Here is a 12,802-nt window from a genome sequence, read left to right on the forward strand (position 1 = left end):
GATGCAAAGACAATTTTACAAAATATTAGAATTCTGGATGCCGTGCATCAGAATTTCCACCCAATTCGCGCTGCCACTAGGGAATTGCATTGCAGCCAATGTTCAAAACGCGCAGCGGGACCTCTGATTGCATCTGTGCATTAACTTAACATTAAGACTGGATACTCGACCCAGATTAAGGAGCCCGTCGATGCTCTTGGGCTGCCTGATCTTTTGTTATCTGTTTGTTTCAAAATACGTTTTTCTGACATCCTTTAGGTTTTCATGAAGGTAACTTCTGGAATGAAGGAAGTAAAAGGTTTAACAATGTCCCAACACTAAACACTCACTTCAAGGTAAAGATGTTACAAAAGCCAAATCATTAAATAAGCTACAGCTCTTTTGTTTAACACATTGTGTCATTCGTAAATTAAAAACATGGAACAGCTCAAGGACAGAAGACTGAAGATGTAACTACAAAGATAAACCAGAGAGATATGCAGGTGGACCAACCATTAACCCTGATGTTCCTCTGTTTTAAAACAGAGGAACCCAATGAGGTTGCAGAATAGATTAAAAAATAGCAACAACAAATGATGGAAATATGGATAGCAAAAGACCCATCCATAACCCGCCATATCCTTTTTGTGGTCTTGGAGCCTACCCAGCTACTATTGGGCAAGGGTAGGGCCCACCCTGGACAGCTTGCTAGTCTGTTCCAGGGCAACATAACTGCAAACACTTGCATGCACATCTACGGGCCAATTTGAGGACACCAATGAACCTGTGAAGCATGTTTTTGGACTGTGGGAGGAAGCCAGAGGGCCCCGAGAAATCCCATAGATGCACGGGGAGAACATGCAAACTCCACACAGAAGGGTCCCTGCCGGGATTTGAACCAGGGCCTTCTTACCTTGAGATAAAAGTGCTAACCACTTCACACAGAGTTACATTTGCCCACCGGTAAGCCAGGAAGGCAGATTTTACTATAAAAAACAAGTATTTTCATCGTCCAACTTAAAAATTTAGCTTAAAACAGAAAAATTGACAGAAAGGAAGCATCAGACCAAGCAAAGCCTATATTTATGATGAAGATGCAGCCTTAATTTATTTGGTTGTACCTGCAGGAAAATTGCAGCCATATTTCTTCTGGCTCAGAAAACACTGCAAATTGGAATATGTTTTTTAACACCTTGTACCTAGCAGTACGTCTAGTTTTCAATTTTTACATGCATTATTACCAAACCTGTGTACATCAATACATCAGTTGCTTCTAAATAAATCATGTTTGCATTTGTGAAGAACCTCCAGAGATGTTTCAAAGTTGGTTTTAGTGCTCCTTTTCATATTTCTAGTTTATATGTTCAGTGAAGATCATTTATGCTATTGTCAGAAAAATAATCTGTGGCTCACATTTTGGAGCAAACCACCCAGGAATTGGTTGTTAAAGGTAACTTTTTGGGGGATATTTCAAATACAAATTACTTGGATCATTTACCAAAGCAAATCGTTGGTGGGTTTTTTTCTATAAGGTTGTATTCTGACAAGCTCTCGAATAATTTACATGCCGACTTTGCACCATCATTACTCCATTTTTTTTTTTTTTTTGATTTCAAGGTGCTGGGGGAAAAAAAATGAAGTTTTATATTTTTTAGCTACCTTTTTTGTACAATAAATTAAAGTCCCTCTTCAATTCTCTTTGATATATTTTTAAAGTGTTGCCAGTGGTTTTTTAATTATATTTAGGCTGTTTTTAGCCAAAATCAAAAAACCTGTGTCGATTTCTAGTACATAGTTAGTGCAGAGCAGCAGGAGTTCATTAGAATTCTTTCTGAGTTATTGGCATGGAGCAACCCCACCCTCCCTCTCCGTCTTCCAACATTACAGACTTAACACAACGGTGCAAAAACAATATCTGCGACATCCAGCTGTACAGTGTTGAGCCAGATGCCAGCTCAGATGAAGAAAACAAAGACATACATGGATCTATTTGTCTGCAAGACCGCGTCAGAATGAGGCAGAGCAGGAAACTTGTACCCTGCCCTGCATATTTCCTATGTAACAAATACTCTCTTTTTTAAATGTTTTTCTTTCATCTGTTCCTGATTCACAACAATTTAAATAAAGAAATACTAAAAAATGTAATCCGTAGCTTAATTTTCGTTACATATGTCCTTTATCGAGTAACAAAATGCCACAAGAACGTTTTAAAACACCAAAAGCACAATTTTTATGGGAGTGGGTCCTTAAATCTTGAGCATCACGGCTATTCCTTTGTGACAAACATCTGTAGACTGTCACCTACATGTGAAAAAATACACCATACGGACGCTTGCTAGTGCTGTACAAATGCTTAACCTTTCTCCTTATGGATAAACAAACTCCAAGCAGGAGATGAAGACAAAGCTGAGAGAGAAATTTGGTGAAAGTACTGCAGATATTGATGGGAATGAAATGAAACTGAGAGAAGTGAGAAAAAAAATGGAGCAGAAAAGGAAAGAGGAGTCATTTGAAGTTTCCTGGCAGCCCACAGTGACTTGGCAGTGAAAAAGTCAGCGTCACTCTTTTGCCAACATGAGCCAACATGCACCGGTGCTTGTCAACCTGAACCCTAAGCCGTCTGCCTTGGACAGGCTCCGGAAAAAAGAAAAAAGTAAGCCTCAGTTTTGACTCTTTGATGTTGAAGGGGTTGTGATTGTGAGGTACTCTGAAATGCTATCTGGCTTGGTAGAGATATGGAGGAGAGGGCAAAAACGAGGAACAAAGGAGTCTGGAGGGGAAAGCATGAAAACGAAGTTCCTGTGTGTCCGAGGGGTTTAGAGGAGAACTTCTCTGTGAGGCAAAGGTTGTAGTTTGATCTCTGCACAATCCACAAACTTTGTTGAAATGTCCTTCAAGAAGGTGCTACTCTGTAAACACACGGAAAAATGACATTCTAAGAGTTAAAATGTTCAAGTAACCGACTGATTGTAGATTCTGAAAAAACTCATCTAAAAATAGTTGTTCTTACAGTCCCCAAGTAAAAAGACAACCCAGTTCAACAAAAGTGGAATACATTTAAATGTACAATAACCCCCTGAGCTGCAAAAGTAGGTGAAACTTTGCTTTCAGTTTGCAGTGTGAGGTCACTGTTGGGAATGATAAATTTCAGATGAACAGAATGGTTTTTTTACATATACAACTGGATGGATAATCCCTGATGTCTAATTGGATTAAACAAAGTAAAAAAATGTGGAAAAAAAGGTTGTACAGCATACAGTCCACAGTTTACTCTGCCAAAAGCATCCCAAAAAACACCAATTAGGACCAAGTTAATTTTTAAACTCTATGGGGTCCATCCAAAAAAAGGATCAAACCATGTGATTTTTACCACACACAAAAACCCCAATATTTTATGAAAAGGTTCTTGAAAACAGGCCACAAAAATGAGTTTTTTTTAGCATACCCACAAACATTTTGACTATTTAAAACAGGAGTTACTGAGAAATAAAATCATTCAGCTTCAGCGGCAGGCTTTCATCCCAACGCTGCACCACGGACAGATTTAGGAAGTCTTTTGTCCCACGAGCCATCAGACTGCACAACACTGGGTTGAGGGCTTTTACTTTATTTTTTGATTAGACTGCAATTCTGGGAAACTTGGCTTGATTTTAGGTGATAGTTCATATTTGCTTTTATATTTTTATTATTATTATTATTATTTTAGGGCTGCACGATATGAGGAAAACTCGCGATATGCGATATTAGTAATTAATATTGCGATAACGATATAATTTGCGGTATATAAACAACTAGCAAAACAAGCAAAAATATTATTCCCATTCCATTACAACAGCTTAAAAATAATACTACAAATTACCCTTGTTGACGTAGGTGGCGAACATACAACATAATAATAGGGCGCCATCCGATTAGTTAACAACGTGAAGGGGTCCATCTGATTGGTCAAAGCAGAAAGGGATTCTTTCAATCCATCAAACACTTCAAGCTGCTATAAGATTGTTTGGCCACATCTAAGGTAACCATTTATTGCAAATTTTCTGTCTTTTGCGATATGCATATTGCACAGCTTGATATTGCGATAACGATAAATTTGCGGTATATTGTGCAGGCCTAATTATTATTATTATTATTATTATTATTATTATTATTATTATTATTATTTCTATTATTATTGTGTGTTTTTTTAAGTGTGGGCAGCTGGCCATTTATAATTTCCTTTGGGATCATTAAAGTCTCTCTCTCTCTCTCTCTCTATCTATGGAGATCCTTAAAAAAACAGCAAATTGTAGGAGACCTTCCCCACCCCTGCATAGATATAGAAAGAGGTACATGAGGTACTGATGCCGTTCAGGGTCCTAACAGGGTTAAATGTTGAACAGTGGCAGAAATGTATCTGTCAATGTTTAAGTGGTCATTGAGGCTTCAGCAGATGCACCCTCTCTGGGGGGGGGGGGGGGGGGCAAATACGCACTCGCGGCCCATCCTTGCATCAATATCCAGCAGAGTAGAGGCTCCATCCCACAGGTGTGCTCTCCTCTGTCATATTAAGAATCAGTATGATTGATATCAGCGAAAACTTGGCAGATTGGGACTTACAACTTTTTTTTATTTTTTTTTATCTTAAATTAATGAATTTATAGAAAATGTGGCGGTGATCACATTTAAATTTACCACAAGTATTTTTTTTTATTGTTCATTGAAAATAAAATGTATATTTGAAGTTTTTTGTGTTTGAAACTTTTTAGTCTCTGATTTTCACTAAAGCCAAAGCACAACAATGGGAGGGTGCCAGGTGTGTAGAAACCCACATTTTGAATATAGGTTGTTCATTGGGGAGGTGTAACATAGTGTTTCATCAGCGGTCCCATCTGTGCTTCACAGGTATGACTTGTTGACCTTACAAGTGAAAGAATATGAGCAGTCAAGGGGAACACACAGAGAGACAGCCCAACACATATCTGCCCTTTTCTTTGTTGCACTGACACTTGACCTGAATTGGAAGAGAGCGTGAACTGTGCATTTATTTACATGTTACTCCGATCCCACTGGACAGCCTGGCCTGCACACCACACACAGCTGGAAGAAGATCAAACTCAAGGGTCACGCTCAGTGGCTAAAGACCCACCCCGATCATCTTTTGATCTATATTCAAAGCGTTCCCAATGATCTTTTAATTTTGATTTTGCACGTTTCAGCTGAAATAAAAAAAAAACTGTGCTTTCTAGCTCATACCTGTAGTTTCTGCAGAGCAAAGCTTAATCTGAATTGCTTCCCTAACCCTAAATCATCCCTCCAAGCAGACAGATAGGTAGAAAATGGTATCTTCAAATCCAGACATTACTACCACTCGATGAAGTCATCAATAGCAGCCGGTCATCTACGTTAGCGTGTAGCTGCCACTGCTTGGAAAATACACATCATTTTTATAACTCTAAAAAGCCAAGCAAAAACTCAACTCATATCTTTTTGTAAGCTTCTGTGCTATAGAACACACCCAGGCAAAACAAACGCTCTTCTCCTCCGCACCACAGCGATAGCCAGCCCTAAGTCGCTACGGCTCCTCCCTAAAAAAAAAAACACTTTTGGACATCACAAAAACTTCAAAAATTCTAACAACTGGAGCAATAAAGAGGAGCCGGAGGGATAGGGGAGCAATTCTGATTCACCAGACAATATTTCAGTAGAAATTTGCCTCTGAGTTGGGACTATTGGCATGGGGCATCCCCGCCTCCCTTCCCCTCCCCAATGCTTAAAACTAAGAGCAGGAAGCTTGAGACCCGCCAGCATACTTTCTATGTAACAAATAAGCTCTTTGTCACACTGCATTTTTCGTCTGCTCCTGATTCACCACAATTGTAAATGAATAAATACTCAGAAACACATTTATAAACTCAGATTTCTTAACATATGTTCTCTATCATCAGAAAAATCCTCCAAGAACTTCTTAAAAACACAATTTTCTTTGGCGTTGTTCTTTAAGATTCATACATTTAGCATCATGAGTTTCTGTCTGTTTCTGTACGTATGATGATTACAGAAGCTTTCAAAAAAATTGGATGTGATACTGTTTCATTTATTACTCTTTTTTTTATTCTTGCTAGATACATTAATAAAACATGGATAAATGATTTTAACAGGGAAGCTAAACTGATAAAAAATGAAGCAACAATCATGTTTAGCCCAAAAACAGCATTTCACTGCCTTTTCAGCACCATGGAGAGCAACAAAGTCAATTTTTCCATACCAAAAAAACAAAAAACAAAAAAGAAAAAAAAACAGTCTAATCACTACTGATAAAATCCAGCTCCAGTTGTATGAAGGTGTGTTTAGATGCCTGCATGGAGCATGTCTGTTCTTAAGTGTGTGATTGTCTCAGCATGTTTGCAGTCTTCCTCTCTCTTTGCCTGTTAGATTGATTGTTAAATTAATCTGCAGCTCCATCCAGGTATAAACATGCTGCCTCCTGGCCAGGACACATCCCCGTCTATTAGCTGCATAATTCAAAGCTCTCTCCAGCAGCCTGCCCTGATCACAGGAGGGTAATTGCTGGGAGGCTGTTCCTGATTTATTGACATGATGGATATGGTGGATTACGGGCTGGTTTGGAGAATCATTCACAGCTCACTTTACATTTTATGTAATTGGAATGTGTGCTGTTTGGAGATTGCTGCAGAACAAACAAAAAGACACGTTGGAGGTTAGATTTGTGGGCACGGTGCTGTTTTGCTAGCGGACATTTCACAAGAGACTCTGTACTCTGCATGATCTTTATGGGACCCCTGAGACACAAAGACTCTCTGACACCACTTAAATCTGCCAAAATACTGAACCAAATTTCTGGATTTACATCCAAAGCCTGAACCTTGCGGATCTTTGAGTAATCTGCAAAGGCGTTGGACAAGTAAACCACAAATCTATGCCGGGGCTTATCACTGTGAGTGCTTCCATGACAGTATTTGTGTAATGCATAAGGTTTTAAATCATGTCTGAAACAAAAATCCTCCATGTGTGCACTTTGCATCGGTCCTTAAAGAACCTCTTCTTAAAGTCTAACTATGATAAATCCTCAACCCCTTCTGATTCAGCTGACATATTAAAAAAGGAAGTGACTTATTTGCACATATTTTTTGAAATACATGCGTCCAGGTTTGACCACTTAAAAATAAGTGACTTCACAAAGCCGTACCTAGAATATTCGCTGTCGGTAGCCAGTCCTGTTTTTACAATTATGCCTTTAAATACCTGCAACTGACACCCAAATTTTACCTAGGAAACTGAATGAATTTCTATAAGTTTTTGTGAGTGGTCGCACTTAAAATACGTGCAAATAACCTTAGCCTTAAAAAAAAGCATAAATAAAATAATAGAATTTATTAAAAAATGTATTTAATGGACCAAAAGCAACTCAATAAGTGTTCACTTAGATGTTTAAAAAAAATATGTTAGTTTTAATAACAATATTTACATAAATATAAAGCACATGTCCAGCATTTGTCCTATACATGCTAAAACCCAGATTGGCCTTGATGTCTAATACAAGTGGATCACTTGCAATTTATGATAAGAAAACACAGAAACTGCCTATTGAAATCCAGCTAATGCAAAAGAGTCACGTTTGTCAGAGAAAAATGCATTTGCGTCTTAATGTTTTTTTGACATTTTTGTTATTAGTTTTTAAGAAAAGTATTTCACCTAAACAAAAATTTTTGTTCAAAGATTTAGTTTGACTATTTCTCTCTTGTTATAAGCATTTTCTCTGAAATCTTATTTTCTGGAATTTTCATGACGGTGTTGTGAACATACACCAAAGTGGCTAAAAACCTAGTTTAAATTACTGCAAACCTCTGTGGCTGTTAGAGGTTTTATTCCTCGGCACTCATTAGTGAGCTCAAGACCATGAAACTCGCAGGTGGAAAAGCATCTGTACCATGCAAGCTGCAGCAGCCGGTGCAGTTTGAAAAGAACCACAGACCATAACACAAGTTAGAAAATGTGTTCCTGCAGCGGGTTTACTGAATTCTTTACAGACTTTTGTCACTAATTTGGTCTAGGATGGTAAGAAAAACACAAGTGATGTGTGTTCAAAGGCCAACTCTGATCATCTTTGGATCTATTTTCAGTGTTTTCAGTGGTCGAATAAAAAGAACTGCTTTCTAGGACTTAGTTTCTGCAGATCAAAAACAGTGACACTCTACATGTCTTAGCGATTTAACATTTCTACATAAGAAACACTAAAACACTAAACTTTTTATGTGGTGCTTTGTTTGATGCTTGTGTTATTAATGGAATGATTGAATTATTAAGTTTGTTAACAGAACAATTAAGATAAAGCTTTGGGTAAAATGTGTGCAAAGGAAGCCACCTCTTTATTTTTGTTTTCCTATATTTGGAACAAATTTTTTTGTAAATCAAGCTTTTAAAACCTTCCAGAAGAAAAAATGAAGTAATCTAATTAAAAGTATGATTTGCATAAAGGTCCATTACATTGGTTCATTTATCAACTGTAAATGACTTTAGCAGAGAATCGGACTCCTAAAAGGTGCTTGCTTCACCTAAGCATCTCTTCTTCAACATATGTTCCCCATTTCACACCTGAAGTTCCCATTTACAGCTTTTTTAATGAGCCCCATTTCATCACTTAGCACAGATTCTCCTCTTGACTCATCTACTTATCCTGTACTAGGTACCTGAGATACTTTTTTAGAGCTAATTAGAATAAAAGTTGGGCTTTTGCACCAATATAAGTAAATTTAAAAGGATGAAGAGCACAGCTTCATGCTAATGAAAGTCCTTCATTAGCGTTGGTAATTGGTGGAGGCTATATGCGTCTGCTGAAATGCCTGGGTGACAGCTGATGCATGAACCCTTACAGTCTGACGTTCAAACTCTGTCTGACCTTCCTGCAGGATCGTGTTTGTTAAAGAAATGTGAAGAACTGCACCTGTTTGCTGTCTTCCAAGATTTTCTTTTTGCTTTTATATTAATAGGGATGATAGTCATCAGGGATTTGGCTTATTTGAGGATTTTGACCTGGTTGAGTTTAATAGAAAATAGAAAATATTATTTAAAAAAAAACCAAAATATTTCAAACATCTCAAAGACATGGTCACAAAAATGGATGCCTTTCTGTAAGTGTTTTGTCATGCAAAAGCACACTTTCCATGTTTACAAAGTCTGAAGTCTCACTGTGGCAAAGCAAAGTCCATAATTGGTGTCAGTAAAATAAATCGAGTAGTTGTGCAGTTCCCACCCTCATTTGCTTGTAGAGTGAAATTTGAGTGTTTGAATCCTGACTTGACATCTGTGAATGAATAAACATTGTACGTCTGTCTGTTTCTGCCGTCTGAAAACATCCTTGGTAGCAAAGCAAGTTTTTTTTATTCTGTGAACACAGACAATTCAAAGTGCATTACATAAACCATCAAAGGAAACGTTTAGAAGAAGTATTATTTATTATTATGTAATAATTTTAAAAAAAAGAATTTAAAGTAAGCTTAAAGTAAGAGAGTGGAAGTCAACTTTTGAATAAAAACTAATTAAATGCAGCTGAGACTATATGTTCACAGTGGTGATGTGACACTTATTGGTCAAAGTTCAACTGCTTTAACTTTCAATGCACATTCAATGGATGCGGGTTTTGTACGTAGGGTCCAAAATCTGTCTTAGAAATGTGTGTAGTGACGCGTGAACATGAGAGCTTTAAAGCCGGAATCCTGAAAAGTGCACATGTGAGAGTTTACATTGACTTTTCAATTAAAATTGGTCTCTTGAATGGTCGTTACTGAGGGTGTCATGAACGTAGCTTAAGGTGGCTGTGGAGCATAGAAGCTAAATGCAGCTCCACCATGTTTGGTTTTTGTCTCTAGGAACTGATGACCAGAGAAGTCTGACTGGTTCAGACTGGGCCATGAGCTCAATCATGTATTTTGGTGCTAAACCATTCAAACCTTTATAAACCAGCAGCAGAACTTAAAAGTCTGTCCTCAGGCAGACAGGCAGCCAATGTAAAGACCTCAGAACTGGACTGATTTGGTCTACCTTTTTGGTTCTTGTGAGAACCTGAGCAGGAGAGTTCTGAATGAGCTGCAGTTTCCTGATAGATTTTTTCTCATCGTTGTGTAAAGACACTGTTACAGCAATCAAATCGGCTAAAGATAAACACATGAACTAGTTTTTCCAGGTCTGTAATCCTTCTAATAATTTTAAGATTATTTTTAAGACGATTGTGAAGTCTTAATGCTTTCATCAAAATGTACTTTCTGGCCCGGTTGGGGGTTTTTAGATGAACGGATTGACGCTCTGTAGCAACCTGCTCCTTTTTCTGCTGACTTGAAGAGGTGTTGTTTTGCTGTCTAAAGGTCTCACTAGCTGTGTTGCAGAAAGTCAGCGGTTCTTTGGGTTGCATTAGGCAGGAAGATCATGAGCTTACTTAAGAGTAGTGCTCACATGTGAGCACGCTACGGTATGTCTTGACCTGCAAAATGTGTGAGCAGCCATTCGTTGTCCCTGCTACTTACAGGATGCAAATAGATACAAAATAAATGAGCATACAGGCTTTATTAACGTGAAAACTACAACCTAATACTTTCCACTGCCTTAAGTTAAGCACGTCAAATAGCCAGTAATTAAAATCACTACAGAGTTGGTGGCTTTCGATTGTTTCAGAGGCCACCAGCCTTAAGTAAAAATCAATGTTTTAGGATAGCTAGAAAATGGTCTGTCTTTCCAGTGGCTGCTTACTCTAAAGCTTTACAGAAAGCTTTGTTAAGGGTTTGCCAGAAATGCTTTGATATTAAGGTTTCAGGAGAAAGATAAAAAAAAAGATAAAACAAGATAGACAAAAAAGATAAAACAAAGATTTAAAAAAATATAGATAACACAAATGCAAAAGTCACAGTTTTGATGTTGTATTTTTTTTTTTGAACTTAGAGTAAAGAATTATTTTAAGCTGCATTTGTATTTCCTCCGTCCCTCTAATCTGAAAAATCTTTGTTGTGAGAAAAGCCGCATTAAAATCCCTGGTCCATAAATCTGTTAGACAGAAGCTTCCTGCACAGCAACCAAACCCGGGAAGGAATCATGTCCTCTCCAAGAGCGACTTTAACATCAGTGGCATTTTAACAAATGCATTTAAATGTGTTCCAAACAGCCACAAATATGAATACCCATCAAACACACAGCTGCCTCAGTAAGACTGCACAGCAGGCACTGAACGCTTCTGACACAGCGTTTGCATTGCAGTCCACTTGAATCACCATGTGTATTTTAAAATGCTCATAATACACCCTTCTTTACATATTTGCTGTTTTGACTGCTTAGCGTTAGGCTTCCACTCCTTGAAGTGGACAGGCAGAGGGAGGCTGGCTTTGGTTCTTCTAACTCTGTTTCCTGAATAAAGTCATCAAAGCAGGGACACAGTCATAACTTTAAATCCTCTTTTGAATATTGTAATATTTGTGGGTTCAACTGCAAACCACTCAATTTTAGAGATGGGAAAGATTCAATTCAGAATCTTGTAGATTCATTTAATTTCCAAATCATTTGGAGATTATTTGCTCAAAAGTCAGATATTTTGGGATTTGTTGGATCTTTTTCTCCATGGGGGGTATTTGCCTTTAAATTGATTTTTGTTAGTACTGGCATGGTTGGTCACATGACAATACGTTCAAATGAAACTTAAAGATCCACTGAAAACAATGTTTTGGGTGTTTTTAATATGTTCTTGTGGTATTTTTCTCATGATGGAGGAATTTTTACAAAGAGAATTATGCTTAAAATTAGGGCTGCACGATATGAGGAAAACTTGGGATATGCGATATGAGGGATTAATATTGCGATAACGATATAATTTGCGGTATATAAACAAATAGCGAAACAACCAAAAACATCATTCCCATTTTATTGCAACAGTTTAAGAATTGTACTCCAAATGACCCTCGCTGACATAGGATGGAACATCTAACATAAAAGGGCTCCATCTGATTGGTCAACAATGCTAAAGAGTCTATCCGATTGGTCAAATGCATAAAGGGATTTATTTGATTCATTAAATAATTTAAGCTGCCATAAGATTGTTTTAGGTAACCATTTATTGCAATTTTTGCTGTGTTTTGCGATATGCATATTGCACAGCTTGATCTTGCGATAACGATAAATTTGCGGTATATTGTGCAGGCCTACTTAAAATTCAGTTTCAAAGTATTTCTTTGCTAAAATCGAAATAAATCAGGAGCAGATGAAAAAGATGCTGTCTTCCCGCTACCCTCCATTCTGTTGCAAACACTTGTAGACAAATAGATCTATGTACGTCTTCTGTGTTTTCCTCGTGTGAGCTGACGTCTGCCTCGAAACTGTACGGCTTGATAGAACGCTTTGTATCAAAAGGTGAGAGTGGGACTGAAATCGTGTTCCAGATCTGAAAGATGATGAAAAAAGACTTATTTGGGGGGGGGGGGGATCTTTGAGTAGGTTGAAATTCACCTTTAACCTAAAAACAATATGATTCCAAACATCATAACAGCACAGTGCATGGTAAAAAATAAAAGCCAATTTAAATCTGTAGTGATTTCAAAAAGGAAATATATTACTGTAGCAAAATAGAAACTAACAAAATGGTCTAATAAATCAATGTTTCGGTCTAAAAGACGAGAATGTAGAGTTATAAGACAAAAAATACACATTTTTAAACTAGATTTTTTCTCTATTTTTTTGAAAAAGCTTGAATGTGTTTGTTTCAAGAAGTTTTCAATTTCAAGACCTCTTAGTTTTAAATATGTCTGAAAGCAATCTTTAAGATTTAAAGAAACAAAATACATCTATG

The 12,802-nt window shown here is 37.4% G+C and overlaps 1 protein-coding gene across 1 annotated transcript in view; it reads left to right on the top strand.

Moving 5' to 3' along the window:
* LOC101155858 (X-linked interleukin-1 receptor accessory protein-like 2) overlaps positions 1-12,802 on the top strand; it is a 403,702-nt gene that overhangs the window by 256,530 nt on the left and 134,370 nt on the right. The window lies entirely within an intron of this gene.

The sequence above is a fragment of the Oryzias latipes genome, chromosome 10 (genome assembly GCF_002234675.1).
Source record: "Oryzias latipes chromosome 10, ASM223467v1".
Taxonomy (NCBI): domain Eukaryota; kingdom Metazoa; phylum Chordata; class Actinopteri; order Beloniformes; family Adrianichthyidae; genus Oryzias; species Oryzias latipes.